Raw genomic sequence first — 18564 nt, 5'->3', positions numbered from 1 at the left:
ACTGTGAAAACAGCACTTCAGGGTGCTGATAATCTATCACATGCACACACTGATTTGTATGAGTGTAAGGCTATCATCTGTGATGTGGAAAAGTGTCTTGTCTTTGAGGAAAAGGATGCTATCATGGGGGCGGCACGGTGGCACGGTGGTTAGCACTGCTGCCTCACAGCACCAGACACCCGGGTTCAATTCCCGCTTCAGGCGACTGACTGTGTGGAGTTTGCACATTCTCCCCGTGTCTGCGTGGGTTTCCTCTGCGTGCTCCGGTTTCCTCCCACAGTCCAAAGATGTGCACGTCAGGTGAATTGGCCATACTAAATTGCCCATAGTTTTAGGTAAGGGGTAAATGTAGGGGCATGGGTGGGTTGCGCTTCAGCGGGTCGGTGTGGACTTGTTGGGCCGAAGGGCTTGTTTCCACTCTGTAATCTAATCTTAATGGCAAAATATTTTCTCCTAAATGTATGGAGAAAATGTTGGTTGTGCAATATTCAGTTAGATTAGGTGACGTGTACCTTATGAAGACATGATAACAACTTCCTTGGGAAGCCTCTCTTGCCACACTGTGTGAAGGTATAGAGGAAAGGTGATAGCAAAGTGGTATTACCACTCTATTAACAATCCTTAGTTCAAATCCCATCACAACCAATAGCAGAATTTGAATTCAATTTTAAAAATTGTTGATTATTGGAAATTCACCAGGGAAGGAGATTGCCACCCCATGTCTTGAGGGTACATGTGACTCCAGACTCATAGCAATGAGGTTGATCCTTAACTCATCTCTGAAAGGTCACCTTGATTGTAAAAATTGCCCTAAAATCTCAAAACACAACTATCTTTTCTGCAAAGTAAAGATGCTCCAAGAGAGATAATTTATCAAGACCACAAATGACAAATGACACTGGTACTTTTCAAAAGGTTTTTAAGAAATTAAAGAGCCAGCAGAGTTCCAGTATAATAACAAATTACTTGTGAATGTAGCAGATGTCCAACTCATACAAGTGGTCAGCTATGTGTGAAGTCATAGATTTAGGAGAAGATGGCATAGTAATAAAACTACTTGTTTGAAATTATTGTGTAAATAAATTAGTAATAAAAAAAACCTTTGAGTGAGATATTGTATAACATAGTACCTGATATGGTTAACTGATAACACAACATGCGAGTACAGTTCTAACATTTAAAAGACATTTAGATGAGTACATGAATATGAAATGTTTGCAGGCCAAGTACAGGCAGGTGAGACTAGTTTAGTTTGGGATTATGGTTGACATGGACTGGTTGGACTGGACAGTCTGTTTCCTTACTGAATCAGTTTATTACACAGTACTTAATAGTGTTTTGTTATAACTTTATAAGTTCTACCTGTCATGACATAGGATTCTGCTGCTGGAAGGAGCTCACCAATGTATTATTGTTGTGCTTGAGTTCAGTTCCAGTTAAGTGCTAAATCAATGTAGCTCACTGTAATGTGTACTTATTCCTAAATCCAGCCTGACATTTTATAAAGGATTTTCAGGTACAATTTAACTAGCTATTTGGTGTGAGTTTGTCACACACAAGATGATCTGATGAGGCAATACCTAAGTTATCTCCTGTAACATAAGAAATCGGCATGACTATCATTCAATGGATGAATCTATCAGCTGTGTATTACACGCTATTATTATATATAAATGTTATATTCTTTAAATACAAAAATATTTTGTCTAAAATTAGGCTATTAGATTACATTAGGGAGTATGGTCCAGTGGAGTTTAATGCTTCAAGTGATCCCCAGAGTAAGATGAATTATGAGACCTTTATGAACTTAGATCACGTAATATGATGCAGTGATGTTATCATTAAAGGTAATATGACACAACTGACCAGGAGATATAACAAAGTACTATTAAATATTGTATAATAAACTGATTCTGTTTATTAAGACTGAGCCTATCTTTTGCTGAGGACTTTGTGTGGGCATTCTTCCTCAACTGGTATTAGTAAATGAGACAAATACTAATAAAAGAAGGGTGGTATTGCATTTACACAAGGCATCTCAGATGGTTCTAGCAGGCACAACCCCAGCGGTATGATACTGGCAGAGCTGTATACAAAGATATACCTTGCAGGTAGTGATGTGGGTTTTATAATGCTTACTGAGCTCAATTCATTGTAATTAATTTCTGTTTCTATTACCACCCAATTGACATGTTAGTACAATCAAATCCCAAAGAGCAGTAGCTGCAGGGATACAAAATTGGTTAGGGGGTAGAAAGCAGACAGGAATAGCGAATTATTGTTTTTCAGGTCAGAGCAAGTGTGCAGTGGTGTTCTTTAGGCTTGATGTTGAGACCACTAATCTTTATGAAATATATTCATGGCCTGGAGTTGGGCATATTGGGCATCATTTCAAAAATTGCAGATGACACAATTGTTGAAAACATATTAAAACCTGAGGAGCTGGTGACATGGAAAGACAGATGGCAGATGAAGTCAAATCAGAGATGTGCTAAGTGATGTGTGTTGTTAAGAAGAATGAATTGAAGCAATAGGAACTGAATGACACAATTTAAATAGAAGGATACATCTTAAAAGTGGCAGGCCAAGTTGAGAAGTCTGTTTAAAAGCAGAAAGACCTCTGCTGTATCAATGAGTAGAGAAACTTAGATTGTGGTCCTGAGAACAGGGAAGAAACATAGAACATTACAGCGCAGTACAGGCCCTTCAGCCCTTGATATTGCACCAACCTGTGAAACCAATCTGAAGCCCATCTAACCTACACTATTTCATTATTATCCACATGTTTGTCCAATGACCATTTAAATGCCCTTAAAGTTGGCGAGTCTATTACTGTTGCAGGCAGGGTGTTCCACACCTTCACTACTCTCTGAGTAAAGAACCTACCTCTGACATCTGTCCTATATCCATCACTCCTCAATTTAAAGCTATGTCCCCTTGTGCTAGCCATCACCATCCGAGGAAAATGCTCCCATTGTCCACTCTATCTAATCCTCTGATCATCTTGTATGTCTCAATTATGTCGCCTCTCAACCTTCTTCTCTCTAATGAAAACAGCCTCCAGTGCCTCAAACTTTCCTCATTAGACTTTCCCTCCATTCCAGACAATATCCTGATGAATCTCACTTTCCAATACTTTCACATCCTTCCTATAATGTGGCATCCAGAACTGTTCGCAATACTCGAAGTGCAGCCGCACCAACGGTTAATACAGCTGCAACATGAGAAGATGTGGTATAGGTGCTCAAGATCATGAAAGGTTCTGATAGATAAAATAAGGAGTATCTTTTCCTGCAATAGAGAGGTTGGCGCTGTATCTAAGGAATGATGTGCTGGTGTTGGAGGGATTCCAGAGGAGGGTTACAAGAATAATCCCGGGGATGAAGGGCTTGTCATATGAGGGGTGGTTGAAGACTCTGGGGCTGTACTCAACGCAGTTTAGAAGGATGGGGGTAGAAGGCATCTCTAGAAGGATGGGGGTAGAAGGATAATGAGAGGCCAACATAGAGTGGACATGGAGAAGCTATTTCCACTGTTAGGAGATTCGGACCCGAGGGCACAGCCTCAGAGTGAAGGAATGTCCTTTAGAACTGATAGAATTTGTTCAGTCAGAGGGTGATTAATCCGTGGAATTCATTGTCACAAAAGGCTGTGAAGTTACTGAGTGTAGTTAAGACATAGATATATTTCTTCTTGATTAGTGAGGGAATCGAAGGGACAGGGAGAAGGCAGGAGAACAGAGTTGTAAAATGCATCAGCCATGATTAAATAGTGAAGATGTGATGGGCCAAATAGTCTGTTTCTGCTGTTCTATCTTATGGTATTGTGGTCTAACTACAGTACAAATATTTAATGTATTTGGCAAAGGAAACTGAAGACGCATGAGGAAAGAAAAATTAACATAAGTTGTGATCCCGTAATGCATTGCCTGAAAGGGTGATCAAAGCAGATTCAATAGTGATTTTCAAAAAGGAATTGGGTAAATGTTGAAAGGAGAGAAAAGGAACCTACAGGACTGTGTGAAAAGACCAGAAGGTTAAGTCAAATTAGTCTGCTCTTTCAAAGTTCAGGTACAGGCACACTGGGTTGAATAGCCTCTTTTTATGATGAATCATTCTATGAATCTAGATTTTCTTCGCTTGTACCCCAAACTCAGTTTTATTCCTAATAACAGACACCCCCTTACAGGACTAGGCCACTACCTTCTCAGTGTTGTTATTAGCATTTAATGGAATTGATTGGAGCTAGTGTAGACAGTAGTTGTGAACTCCTCTACCTGTGCCAATTTCCAAATATCAAAGAATGGAAGAGATTCCATCTGATAGATTACTGACAGAAGTTAGGAGCTGCCAGTTCAAGCTGATTTATTAATAGAAAAGACTGGTACTTCAGTGTGAGCTATCATCACACTGATGGCAGTCTGTTGGGAGTTGGGCATCAACAAAAATATGCAAAGTCTGGTTAGTTATGGCAAGTTATTTTCCCTTTCCTTTTCTTGCATCCTTCTGCAACACATTAATCTTCAAAATATTTAGAACTTGAAAAAAATTAAGAATACTGAATTTTTCATTTCAAAGGAAGACTAAAGGGGGTCCTGTGAACCTAGGATTATCAGTAACTTATGAGATGATTCAACATGTACAGTTTGTGCATTTTGTTTTGTTAAGTAAACCTGGTGAGAGAGAATACCTTAATGAAGATACTCTGCTGCAGGGGAGCCCTTAATGAAAGTGTATTACTTTACCTTCTCTGAAAATATATAGAGAACATAGAACATAGAACATAGAAGAATACAGCGCAGTACAGGCCCTTCGGCCCTCGATGTTGCGCCGATCCAAGCCCACCTAACCTACACTAGCCCACTATCCTCCATATGCCTATCCAATGCCCACTTAAATGCCCATAATGAGGGAGAGTCCACCACTGCTACTGGCAGGGCATTCCATGAACTCACGACTCGCTGAGTAAAGAACCTACCCCTAACATCTGTCCTATACCTACCCCCCCTTAATTTAAAGCTATGCCCCCTTGTAATAGCTGACTCCATACGAGGAAAAAGATTCTCACTGTCGACCCTATCTAAACCCCTAATCATCTTATACACCTCTATCAAGTCACCCCTAAACCTTCTTTTCTCCAATGAAAACAACCCCAAGTGCCTCAGCCTTTCCTCATACGATCTTTCTACCATACCAGGCAACTTCCTGGTAAACCTCCTCTGCACCTGTTCCAGTGCCTCCACATCCTTCCTATAGTATGGCGACCAAAACTGCACACAATACTCCAAATGTGGCCGCACCAGAGTCTTATACAACTGCAACATGACCTCAGTACTCCGGAACTCAATTCCTCTACCAATAAAAGCCAGTACGCCATATGCCTTCTTCACCGCACTATATACTTGTGCTACAAAGGGAAATTGTTAATTTTGTTGAGAAATAGCATTCTCCCTCAAGGAAGGCATATGTACTTTTACTTCTGTGTACTTGGAGATTCAGAATTGTGAATGTCCTATTTATCAAATGCATTCCAGCACCTCATTTTGTTAGTAAAACATTTGGATTATAAAGTCGAAATATCAATTTGACATCAAGCTACCTCCTGTCTTGAAATGTTTTAGGTTAAGGAATCATTGAAGAAAAAACAAAGTGCTATAGTCATGAAAACTTAGATATGAAACAGAACATTTACTTTAATAGGAAACATATTCATTTTTTTAACAATTGAAAAAAATCCAGCTGTAATATACAGAATCATCAAAAGGATTGTGTGCAGCTGTCTTCATTAATGCAAACTGAGTTGTGAATTAAACCTGCTAATAATAAGAAAATGACTAGATGGTTAATGAGCCATCAACAGGCTGTGATTGCAAGTGTCTGAAATGGAAGGCTATTTGCAGGGTAGTAATCTCTTTTACTTATTATTATCCCACTTTTTAGTGCTCCCCTGATTTATTAATAGAAAAGACTGATACTTCAGTGTGAGCTATCATCACACTGATGGCAGTACCTTGGGAGTTGGGCATCAACAAAAAGATGCAAAGTCTGGTTAGTTATGGCAAGTTATTTTCCCTTTCCTTTTCTTGCATCCTTCTGCAATGCATTAATCTTCAAAATGTTTAGAACTTGAAAAAAATTAAGAGTACTGAATTTTTCATTTCAAAGGAAGACTAAAGGGGGTCTAATCACCTAAGTGTTGGCAAACAGAAGGCTTTTGTCATCAACAATTGGTCTCCACTTCTTGTGGTAAATTTCTTTATTCCATTGACAGTGTAGCCAAGCAACCTGGTTGTAGCATCTGTTGTTGTGGAGCAGATATACATGAAAAAGCTTTCCTATGTGCCTTTTCTCACACAGTGTAGCAGGACTACCTGAGGGGAAGTTGTCATCTTTCCCTTTAAAGTATCTCATTTGAAATTCTTGGAGTCACTTATAATGTAAACACATAAGTAATTTGAATGACCAAATGTGAAAATCGCTTGTAAGAACACAATGCAAGCAAATTGTTCTGCCACCATGATGTAGGCTTTTGCCTTTAGGAGGGTATTATACCTGATAAGCCAATACCTATATTAGCTGCCATAACATAAGAGCTATGTGGGTTACATGGTACTGAAAGATTTAACAAAAATTAATTACAGTTCCTATATAGACATATACATTAACATAACAGGCACTTCAGCAATTTGGTTACAAAGAGTAACATGCTTCTGTCAGCATGTCATGCTTCAAGTGGCCTCAGTTAAGATGGAGCCTGAGATCTTAGTACCCTCAGGCCATAAGTATGAAATGGTGATGATGTAATAATTATGTTTCTTAAGGGTGTACTGCATACTTTCTGTGAGATAGCAGAACATGGTCCTTTTTCCAAAGAAAAAGAAAGTGCCCAACAGATATATATGTTTGCACATTGGTCATTGTTTTCAATTTGATAATTATACAAACAGGTAAAACAAAGCCCCTAAATTTAATGAATCAAATTTCACTGCGTTAAAACTGTAATATAATGCTTTGGAGGTTTGACTATTCAATCTGATCTAATGATCATATACCTGTTGTAAAGACCAGATCTATTTTATTTTTCTATATGTTTGATTGTGAACTGAAATAGGACAAGGACTAATTTGAAAACCAAAGACTGTATGGAGGAATACTGCAGTTTTTAAAAACCAACACCTATTGTGAGTGGGGCTGTTCTGTGCTTGGTCAAGTGGTGGAGGAGTTTACTGAAGATGAGCTGGAACTGGGAGTATGCATAAAGAAAGAAGCAGCAGCAAGCAGTAGCTGATTGGTATGTGCAGTGGTGACCAATTGTTGATGACAAAAGCCTTCTGTTTGCCAACACTTAGGTGTTTAGTTCCAGATAGCTGAACAGCTTGTAGTTGCTTTTTAACCAATAAGCCAGAGACTTTATAGTTTGTGAACCTGTTGCTCTGTGCCTCCTGCAAGGAGTCTTAAGTCTGGAAAAGAGTGATGGAGAAGCAGCAAATCCTGACAAGCCCAAAAGGATTATCTTTGAGAACCCCAGATAGTGACAATTGAAATGCCTTCCCAGTTTTTCCCTCTACTCATAATACTGATACTTTTTTTGTCTGTCTGCATATGTGTGTAGGGGGAGTTTTATAAAGGTGTTTTAACCAGTAAGTTATATATCAACGGCTTATCATTTATTTATAATAAATAGTAGTTCTTGTTAAGTACAGAAACATGGTACATTCTTTCTGTCAACCTAGGTGTAAAACAAATGGGAGAAATGCAAAATTCTACATTTTTGATAAAAAACTTTAACTTTTGTGACAACTCCAGGAATAATAAGCTTTCATTTCCAGCACACTACCCCAGTGAGGTGCAACACTGTCTAGAGAAGTATGGATTGTATTCAATTGTTCTTGATTGAGAATTTAGTTGTCTTTCTGCTAATTGCTATCATTCAACATTATTAAAATCATCAATGTTTTCCCCTCTTTATGTGTGATTTACATGTCATGCATTGGTCTGAGCTGGTTTATGTTCCCTTGTGATGTGACTCCTTGATCAGTAATAACTTAGTATGATTTGAGTTGATGGCACATTTTGGAAACTTTTGCTGGTATCCAAGTATTTGTATGTCTGACTAGCCATCTCTCCATTAACTACTTGTGGTACTTCTTTATCTACTCATGATCTTGTATCTCTTTCATTTCTTCTGTCATTGAAATAGAACATCCTGTACCTCCGAATAGTTAGGCAATTGGTTGCTGGACAAAATAATTAGCATTTGCCTTCTGCAAATCCTATCTCTTTGGTGGTGAACAAAATTCCAGAAGTGCAATGCAAAAATCTTGTTTCCTTGCTGGATACTTGATGATCATTAATTTGATTGTGTTTGTACATTTTGCTAGGGCTGGTGGGATGTCAATGCAATATGGGTCATTCCTGACTTCGCACATGTGTTGAAATACTTCATCTGTGAACTGCTGTTTGGCATCCAGCACTATCTGTTCCAAAAGGGCTGAATAAACTGAAAATAGCAATCATCATTTTAGCATTACCTTCACTGCTTATGCTGCAAAGTCTGCAAAAAGTGGGAAATTTGGAGAAGTAATCACTCATCATGCTGCAATCTTCCCAATGCTATATGAATAAGTCTATTGCTATTTTTGTTCATGGAGTAGTTTAAATGTATTCTGGATTAAGAGGCTGCTGAAGGAATTGATACATTTGGCACGCCTCACAAGCTATCACAATTCATTGAATATCCTGATTTATCCCTGATCTAATGCAGATTTATGTGAAGCTGGCTTGTGTTTTCAATAGTCATATATCCCTGGTTTAAGAAGGACATAATATCTTGGGTTAGTGTTTTTGGTATTAGGATTTGTTTGCCCCTAAAAATGAGTTACTGTGATACACCAAGTTTGTCTCTGCATGGCAGAAATGAATGAACTTTAATTCTGTTAGGCCTTCTTTTGTCATCTCTGGATGCAATATTTGCAACTTTTATTGTTGCTCATTTTTGGTAGCTACTGATTTCAACGGTTTGCACCAGCTCTTGAAAAATTTAACTGATCTACATTAAGAAGACTTTCAGTGTTGATTGATTTGATTATATCAAGCATGTTCTCTTTCAACACAGTGTTTATGGTTTGAATCATAAAAATTGTGGCTATACTGAGTTCTGTGCATGCAGGTAGTCCTGTAACTACTGGTCTATTGATATCTACCATGTTGAAGATTTCAGGAAGCCAAGCTGATCCTGCACATAGGCATAGTGATGTGATTGCACCAAAGCATGGATTTGGTGATCCTTTGCATGTTGAGATAAGACCATAAGACCATAAGACATAAGAGCGGAAGTAAGGCCATTCGGCCCATCGAGTCCACTCCGCCATTCAATCATGGCTGATGAGCATTTCAACTCCACTTATCCGCATTCTCCCCGTAGCCCTTAATTCCTTGTGACATCAAGAATTTATCAATTTATGCCTTGAAGACATTTAGCGTCCCAGCCTACACTGCATTCTGTGGCAATGAATTCCACAGGCCCACCACTCACTGGCTGAAGAAATGTCTCCGCATTTCTGTTCTGAATTTACCCCCTCTAATTCTAAGGCTGTGTCCACGGGTCCTAGTCTCCTCGCCTAACAGAAACAATTTCCTAGTGTCCACCCTCTCCAAGTCATGTATTATCTTGTACGTTTCTATTAGATCTCCCCTTAATCTTCTAAACTCCAATGAATACAATCCCAGGATCCTCAGCTGTTCCTCATATGTTAGACCAACCATTCCAGGGATCATCCGTGTGAATCTCCGCTGGACACGCTCCAGTACCAGTATGTCCTTCCTGAGGTGTGGGGACCAAAACTGGACACAGTACTCCAAATGGAGCCTAACCAGAGCTTTATAAAATCTCAGTAGCACAACAGTGCTTTTATAATCCAACCCTTTTGAGATAATTGACAACATTGCATTTGCTTTCTTAATCACGGACTCAACCTGCATGTTTACCTTTAGAGAATCCTCAACTAGCACTCCCAGATCCCTTTGTACTTTGGCTTTATGAATTTTCTCACTGTTTAGAAAGTAGTCCATGTTTCTATTCTTTTTTTCCAAAGTGCAAGACCTCGCATTTGCTCACATTGAATTCCATCAGCCATTTCCTGGACCACTCCTCCAAACTGTCTAGATCCTTCTGCAGCCTCCCCACTTCCTCAGTGCTACCTGCCTGTCCACCTAACTTTGTATCATCAGCAAACTTCGCTAGAATGCCCCCAGTCCCTTCATCCAGATCATTAATATATAATGTGAACAGCTGCGGTCCCAACACTGAACCCTGCAGGACACCACTTGTCACCGGCTGCCATTCCGAAAAAGAACCTTTTATCCCAACTCTCTGCCTTCTGTCAGACAGCCAATCCTCAATCCATACGAGTAGCTCACCTCGAACACCATGGGCCCTCACCTTGCTCAGCAGCCTCCCGTGTGCACCTTGTCAAAGGCCTTTTGGAAGTCTAGGTAAACCACATCCACTGGGTTTCCCCGGTCTAACCTACTTGTCACCTCTTCAAAGAACTCCAACAGGTTTGTCAGGCACGACCTCCCCTTAATAAATCCATGTTGACTTGTTCTAATCTGACCCTGCTCTTCCAAGAATTTAGAAACCTCATCTTTAATGATGGATTCTAGAATTTTAACAACAACCGAGGTTAGGCTAATTGGCCTATAATTTTCCATCTTTTGTCTTGATCCTTTCTTGAACAAGGGGGTTACAACAGCGATCTTCCAATCATCCGGGACTTTCCCTGACTCCAGTGACTTTTGAAAGATCTCAACCAACGCCTCCGCTATTTCCTCAGCCACCTCCCTCAGAACTCTAGGATGTAACCCATCAGGGCCAGGAGATTTATCAATTTTAAGAACCTTTAGCTTTTCTAGCACTTTCTCTTTTGTAATGGCAACAATACTCAACTCAGCCCCCTAAGATGTTCTCTTGTAGGCTGCACTGTAAAGGGCCACTTCCTGAGGTGCATGTCTTTCAAGATGCACTGTGCTAAAATGTTGGCTCTAGCTCCCATGTTGGTTTTAGCTTTTAGGGTGTATCATCCCAGCTCTTCAGACGTTATGATATTTGTTATTGTAATTCCTGTTATTCCTAATTAAAGGCTTATGCCCAAAACATCGACACTCTTACTCTTCGGATCCTGCCTGACCTGTTGTGCTTTTCCAGTGCTATACTTTTTGACTCTGACTCTCCAGCATCTGCAGTCCTTACCTTCTCTTGTGGTGTTGTACAGTCTTGTTGACTGCCTGTGTTTTGTCTGAGGCCAGACTTGGCCATTGAAATCAGATTTTGTGGGCATGTCTGATGTATTTACGTGCTTTGCATATGTGAAAGAAAAGATGGACCGTGTTTGGGCAGTTGTAACAAACCACACCTTTTAGAGCCCATGTTCATTTAGTGTACTTTGTTGAATACTAAAATAGATTTGGCTGCATTTAACATATGTAATTGTCATCAGTGTGCCTCTATGGCTTCATCATTCTGTTAATCTTCAAGTAAGATCTCAATGGCATGGCCCTTTGTCCTGTTCATAAGATCCTTCTCAAAGGCTATAATTGATCCAGAGATCAATTTGATAAGCCTTTTTTTTTGGATAAATCATACTCATGCCCTTTGCTGCTACATCTTGTATTAGCATGTCAACAGACTTTTGGGATTGCTGTTTCTATGTCACAACCTGCAATCTGTTAAACCTGAAGTTAGTTCTTATCTTGAATTGGCTTTCAAGCATTGTCCCCCCAGTTCTTTTCTGAATCATGCTCATCATCCAAATAAATACTGGATGGATTAATTTTGCCAACTGCGAGCAAGAATTTTAGAAATCTTTTCTAGGGATCATTAACCACTGACATTCAAAATTCAGTAAAGGTATAATTTTGTGCCTGATCCATAATTAACTGTTTGCCTTCCCTTTCTGGTTGAGAGTCTGTTGCTTTTTTGAAGTAGAGTGCAGGGTTTGTTTCTTTCTCTTTAAATCTTGTTTTGCTATTCTGTCCTTTTAGTTTCCTGTTTTTGCTCACATTTTACTTTGCTTTTCAATATTGCCATTCCTTTATTAAGTTTAATGACTTTCAGACTACTTCATGAATGAATATACTGCTGGGCAGATCTTAGCCACTAGATGGCATTTATGTTTAGATTTGCTCTGCCAAGCTACCAAATTTGAGAGAGAAAATGACAGAACAATGACCTCTGCACACAGATAAACTTTATTAGTTTAGAAACTATTTTATAGTACATAAAGTATTTTAAAACATTACATTTCATTCAAGACAATCTGAGAGTAACATTTAAAAAGATACATGTAATACTGTAAGAAGCCTTTTGATTGCTGTGTTTTGACTTTTAATTAAGAAAGCATGCTGGTGGGTTTTTTTTGAAAGAGAAAGAAAGATTGGGCTTTTGGCTCTTGATGTAACTTCACCTTTAAACAGAAAGAATGTACTTGTATGCTCTGTCTGTTTAGTCTGAAGATCTCTACTCTGAGAAATGTGTGTTGTCAGTATTCTAATGTTTTGAAGTCCAGAGTTGTTGACTGACCGATCTTCCGTGACATTTCCAATTGTCTTTCACTGAGAACTTGGATTCTTTTAGAAATAGCCAGTGCAGCTTTTCACTGTGCAGCCACCATAATCTACCACCACAATGTCGGTTTTCATCTTCACCAGACTACTTGTACCTGATGAGGCAAAACTTATGTTAACACAAGAACTAGGCATGAGTAGCATTCCTCTGAAAGATTTAACAATTAACACCACTCCATATATTTCAAGCACAGATATTTCAGTATCTGAACTAACAGTAAGTTTGACTATAAGCAGTAGTATGCTTCAGATGTCTCCAGTTAAGATGGAGACTGAGCCCTTTATACCATCAGGTTCCATGCTAGGATACAGCGATGATATCATGGGCACATAGAGTCATAGAGCTGTACAGCACAGACGTGGACTCTTCATTCCATTCACCCTATCCATGTCCTTCATGAGATTATAAACTTCTATAAGGTCACCTCTCAGCCTCCGATGCTCCAGGGAAAATAATCCCAGCCTATTCAGCTTCTCCATATAGTTCAAATCAAAATGTCTATCAGGATTTTATTTCTTATATAAAACTTCTGTTTTGAAGTAATATGTATAAAATGTATAAAAATATCTTGGTTCCTTTTTGGCCTCAAGTTACAGGAATGGTTAGAATTCTAGTTGCATGAAATGACTGTGCAAGTTGTACAAGCATAGAATTCTTCAGACAGAAGGAGGTCATTCAGCCACTGTGTCTGTACCAGCTCCGAAATGAGCAACACAAAAAGTTCCATTCTCCAGCTCTATCTCCATGGCCCTCTATATTCATCACTTTTTAAAAAATATCCAGCTGTCTTTCAAAACCTCTTATGCAAACTGCCATCACTTTCCCAGGCACTCTCCCAGCATTCCAAGTCTTAACAACTCTGAATGAAGAAATTTCTCCTCATCTCATTTCATAGTTCTCGTGCTGATAATCATGAAATTGTGACCCTTAGTTACTGACACACCAACTAATGGAAACAAAATTTCCTTCTTTACCCTGTTGTTCTTTACCCTATTTTGAATATTTCAATCCAATCACCTCTTAATCTTCTCTGCTCTAAGGAGAAAAGCCCAATTTGTCTAAACTTTCTGTGTCTAAAAATCCCTATTCCTGGTATCATTCTAATAAATCCTCTTTGCATTCTGTCCAAGCCTTTAACACCATTCCTTAAATAAAGTGTCTAGAACTGAACATAATACTCTAAACGTGGTCTGACCAATGATTTATAGAGGTGTGACATCACCTCCCTTCCTGTTTATTCATAAACCCAAGGATCCTGCAAACCTTATTAACAACTCTTTCAGCTTGGCTGGCCAAGTTGTGTGGAAGGAAGGGCATGTACTTGAAATGACTGTTCAAACAGAGTTGAAGACTATAATTTGCATTAATTATTTACAGGTGATTAAACCCATTAGATGCCACATAGATAAAAATGAAAATGCTGGAAATGCACAGTAGATCAGCAATAATAATTTGCATTTTTGCTATTTCACTGAACAAAATGTTGCAAAAGAGGCTCATGGGATTGTAAGCAGATAAAACATAACACTGAGCCAAATAAAAGCACTAAAACAGGTGACCAAAAGATTGGGTAAAGTAGCAGGGTCCAAGAAGGAAAGAGAAGTGAAGAAATCAGGTGATGTCTCTTGTGGAGAAGTTATTAATTCTTCTTTCCTCACGTGTGAATTTTAATAGCTTTACTCAAACTGTTCTTTTGCTTTTCTCTTCCGGGTATTCATTGGATGTTTTCTCCTCATTCACATTTTCAGATTGTTTTGCATCTGTGAATAACTTAGTGATTTCTCGAACTGTGCAGTAAATTACAGAAATAACTCGTTTACAATCTGCATTAATTCTGATGAAGTAACAAGTTGCTGATCAGCCGTGTAATTCTTTCAGAAAAGATATGCTTCCATTTCTTCAAGGTAACTGGAGAATATTGACTTATCTTGCCTGTCTTTTGTCACACATTGCTGAATACTGTCTATTTAACATGTTCTTATATTGTAAATGCAACTCAAACAGCATTGTACTTTTAACAGCAATAGCTGTTCTTTTATGATGGTTTTATTAATAGGAATTTATCTCAGTAATTTGAAAACGATGTTCTAAATTTTTAATGAAGTTAGCTTGAGCTAATTTTCTTCATTCAGAAGCCTAGTAATCCTTAAAAGGCAATAATATTCTCTCTTTCACGGTGCTTAACAGAATAATTAATGCTTAGTAATTATGCAACAAGGTTCTCCTTCAGGTCTGACACACATTTATTTATTTCTCTTTTCTTCTATAGTTGTTACAACTAATTCTGTTTTGAGCTCTGTTTGAGACTTCCAACCTTTGACATTTTAACTGAGGTTGCTTAACGCCAGGAGTTTTGGCATACCTTTCCAAGTTAGATTAGATTAGATATTAGATTACTTACAGTGTGGAAACAGGCCCTTTGGCCCAACAAGTCCACACCGCCCCGCCGAAGCACAACCCACCCATACCCCTCCATTTACCCCTTACCTAACACTACGGGCAATTTAGCATGGCCAATTCACCTGACCTGCACATCTTTGGACTGTGGGAGGAAACCGGAGCACCCAGAGGAAACCCACGCAGACACGGGGAGAACGTGCAAACTCCACACAGTCAGTCGCCTGAAGCAGGAATTGAACCCGGGTCTCTGGTGCTGTGAGGCAGCAGTGCTAACCACTGTGCCACCGTGCCACCGTGCCGCCCCCATGATAGCATCCTTTTCCTCAAAGACAAGACACTCTTCCACATCACAGATGATAGCCTTACACTCATACAACTCATACAAGTTGTTTCTAAAAAAGCAGTTATTGAAGAAATTGAAGTGTTAAGATTTCACATCAATGTAAAGAGTGGTAAGTTCAGCTCAAACATTGAATTCCACAATTTGTGTTATTTGAAGAATACATATTTCTCTCATGATGAGTGAAAGTGAAGCAACTTAACATCAGGAACGATTATTACATAAATTATTTGATACGATATTTCTATTAAATAACAAATCTTCCATCTTAAAATTATAGATTCCACTCTCTAATTCTGTATTGTGGTTAAGGCAGACATTGATAAATGTAGGTTCAGAAATCTCTTTTTGTGCAAGGAACAACTCTCTTTCCTTGTACCTAGTTGTCTTCTGTAATGCATGCACATAGAGATTTGTTATCCTTGCATCAAAGCACTATCAGTAGCTGCAGCTGTTCCAGAGATGAAGCAAAGGACCAAATGAGTAGCTCTGACAATCCACATAGCATCGATCTTTGATGATTCCATTACTATGTCTCTGCCATCTCAAAACTGTGAGTAAATGTACCTTATCAATCAGCTCCCGCACGATACAGATAACTAATGCTTGTTCATCACCTTGTACCTGGCTTTTTCCTGCGACTAATAAAGATTAATTAATTTTTTGTACGAGGTTAATGACAGAATGTGCCTTGTTTTTTATACCAGAATGCGCATCATTGAGTATGAAATGAAAGTTTACACTGAGCTTAATGTTAAGTTGAGCTCTGCAAGCTTAAATCTTTAGTCTGGAACAATAGCTTTTTCATCATTAACCTTGGTTCAGTCTGTATTTGACAGCTAATCTGTTAACTGATGTTTTCTGGTGCAATAATTGATCAAGTTTTCACAATTTGCAGTGTTGCATTCTGTTTGTCATTCATGACCATAGAGAAGTCTTAAAATGGTAATACCATCACGCATTTATTTCAAGCTGAATGCTTCTAATATGCACCCAATAAATGTTCCTTTAAGGTTTTCTTTGATAAAAGTCAATTCTATGGTTGGGCTTGGACCAGCATTAATGGCAGCACTGAACTCTCCATTATAAAGTGGCTGCTATTTTAGCAATCATTACCTTCACCTTTTATGGGATAGAAACATCATTGGCAAAGACTGCATTGCTGGAGAAAGTGAGGACTGCAGATGCTGGAGATCAGAGCTGAAAATGTGTTGCTGGAAAAGCGCAGCAGGTCAGGCAGCATCCAAGGAGCAGGAGAATTGACGTTTCGGGCATGAGCCCTTCTTCAGGAGCCCTTCTTTCCTGAAGCTCAGCCTGACCAGCAACACATTTTCAGCAAAGACTGCATTGCTGCCCATCCTTAAATTCCCATGAACTGAGTGGCTTTGCAGACTATTTCTGAGGGCAATGAAGATTCAGCCACATTGTTCTGGACCTGGTGTCAGACATAGACCAAATCCCGGCAGAACAGCAGATTCCATTCCCGACAGGGCATTAGTAAACTCAAAGCATTTTAACAACAATCATTGCAAGTTTCCGTACAGAGACTAGCTTACCATTCCAGATATTTAGTGTATTTGTCACACACGGTTGTGTCCTGCCAAATTAAATATGAAAATGAAGTCTCCTGTGTTATCTATTATGAGCCCATTTCAAGATTTTATCTCCTGTTGTGGAGCCTTCTGAAGTAGAGCTTTGAGGCAAAATGGAAATTTCTCTTCAGGCAGTTTTGCCTGTTAAAGGCTGAAGACTATAGACCATAAGACCCTGGAACAGAAGTTGGCCATACAGCCCACTGACTCTATTTTGCCATTCAATGATCTGATAAGCCTCAACTTCATTTTCCAGCCTTTCCTCCCTACCCTTGAATTCCTTACCAATTTAAAAATTGGTCTATCTCAGACCTGCATATACTTAATAACCCCGTCTTCTCAGGTTTCTGCATTAAATAATTCCACAGATTCACCATTTGAGAGAAAAAATTCCTCCTCATCTCTGTCTTAAAGAGTCAACCCCTTAAACTAGGATTATTCCTTCTGGTTCTATATGCACCCACCAGGGGAAACAACCTTTCCGCATCTATCCTGTCAAGCCCACTGAGAATCTTATGTTTCAGTAAGTTCACCTCTTATTCTTCTAAACTCCATTGTGTTCAGTATCTTTACTCAACCTCTCCTCATAAGAAAATTCTTCCATCGTCACACTCAAATTAGAGAATCTTTTCTGGACGGCCTGCAATGCCAGTATATCTTTCCGTAGATAAGGGAACCAAAACTGTTCATGATATTTTAGGTGTGGAGTAACTAGTGCCTTTTATACTTTGAACAAGACCTCATCATTTATTTAGTTTGAAATAAAGATAAGCAATACATTTGCCTTGACTATTACCTGCTGAACCTGTATGGTAGTTTTTTATGGTTTAAGTATGAAGACTCCCAACTCTGTGCTGTAAATTTGTTACAAATGTCTGCAGTCTTTATCTGTTTAAATAATACTGAGTTCTTTTGTTCTTCCTGTCAAAGTGCATGACCTCACATTTTTCTACATGATGTCTTATCCACATGCTCTTTGTTCATTTGCGTAACCCATCTTTGTCCATCTGTAAAATTTTTGAGAGTTACGTTCATCATTTGCCTTCCATCTATTTTGGTGTCATCTGTAAACTTGATGACAGTACATTCATTTCCTTGATTTAAATCATTAAATAATTGTGGACTAGGTCTTAAATATGTCCAATTTGAACATGATAATGCTTTGATAATGAATTTGAGAGAAACTTAAGGAAAAAGAAGGAACAGCACATCAATTTGTACAAAGTCTTCATATTTGTGGTTCAGTGACTGTTCCTATAAATCCGTTCATAACACATAAAGAGCTTATAATCATGTGCAATAAAAAGGTACAACTCCATATCCCTGACTAATCTAATGTAAACCTTAAGAATTCGGTTTAAATTGGTTTTCAAACTGTGTGATAGATGAACTAAGCATTTGGATGGCAAAAATCATCTGTCCTCTTTAAAACTTGATAGTTGGACCCTATTCTAAAGAACTTAAATATTTCAGCTTCACCTTAGAATTCACGTTCTGATACATTTCCATTTTGAAAAATAGAATGTTGTGATACTAAGACTGGAACATTTACTATTCTCTTGTGTCCTAGCTTCTTGAAATAGTTTTTGACCTAACATCCAAAACACT

The 18564-nt window shown here is 38.7% G+C and overlaps 1 long non-coding RNA gene across 2 annotated transcripts in view; it reads left to right on the top strand.

Moving 5' to 3' along the window:
* The window catches only part of LOC148145124 (uncharacterized), a 54930-nt gene extending 39933 nt beyond the window's left edge, over positions 1–14997 (top strand). For both annotated transcript variants that reach the window (XR_015750998.1, XR_015750999.1), the window contains exons 2-3: positions 14373–14528; positions 14894–14997. This is a non-coding gene — a long non-coding RNA (uncharacterized LOC148145124). The remainder of the gene's footprint in view (positions 1–14372; positions 14529–14893) is intronic.
* Positions 14998–18564: the final 3567 nt, after the last annotated feature.

Source organism: Chiloscyllium plagiosum, unplaced genomic scaffold, assembly GCF_037043375.1.
Source record: "Chiloscyllium plagiosum isolate Xiang-an unplaced genomic scaffold, Cpla_swu_hap1 HiC_scaffold_26, whole genome shotgun sequence".
NCBI lineage: Eukaryota > Metazoa > Chordata > Chondrichthyes > Orectolobiformes > Hemiscylliidae > Chiloscyllium > Chiloscyllium plagiosum.
The sequence above is the reverse complement of the archived record's forward strand: the minus strand, read 5'-3'. Positions and strand labels throughout refer to the sequence as shown.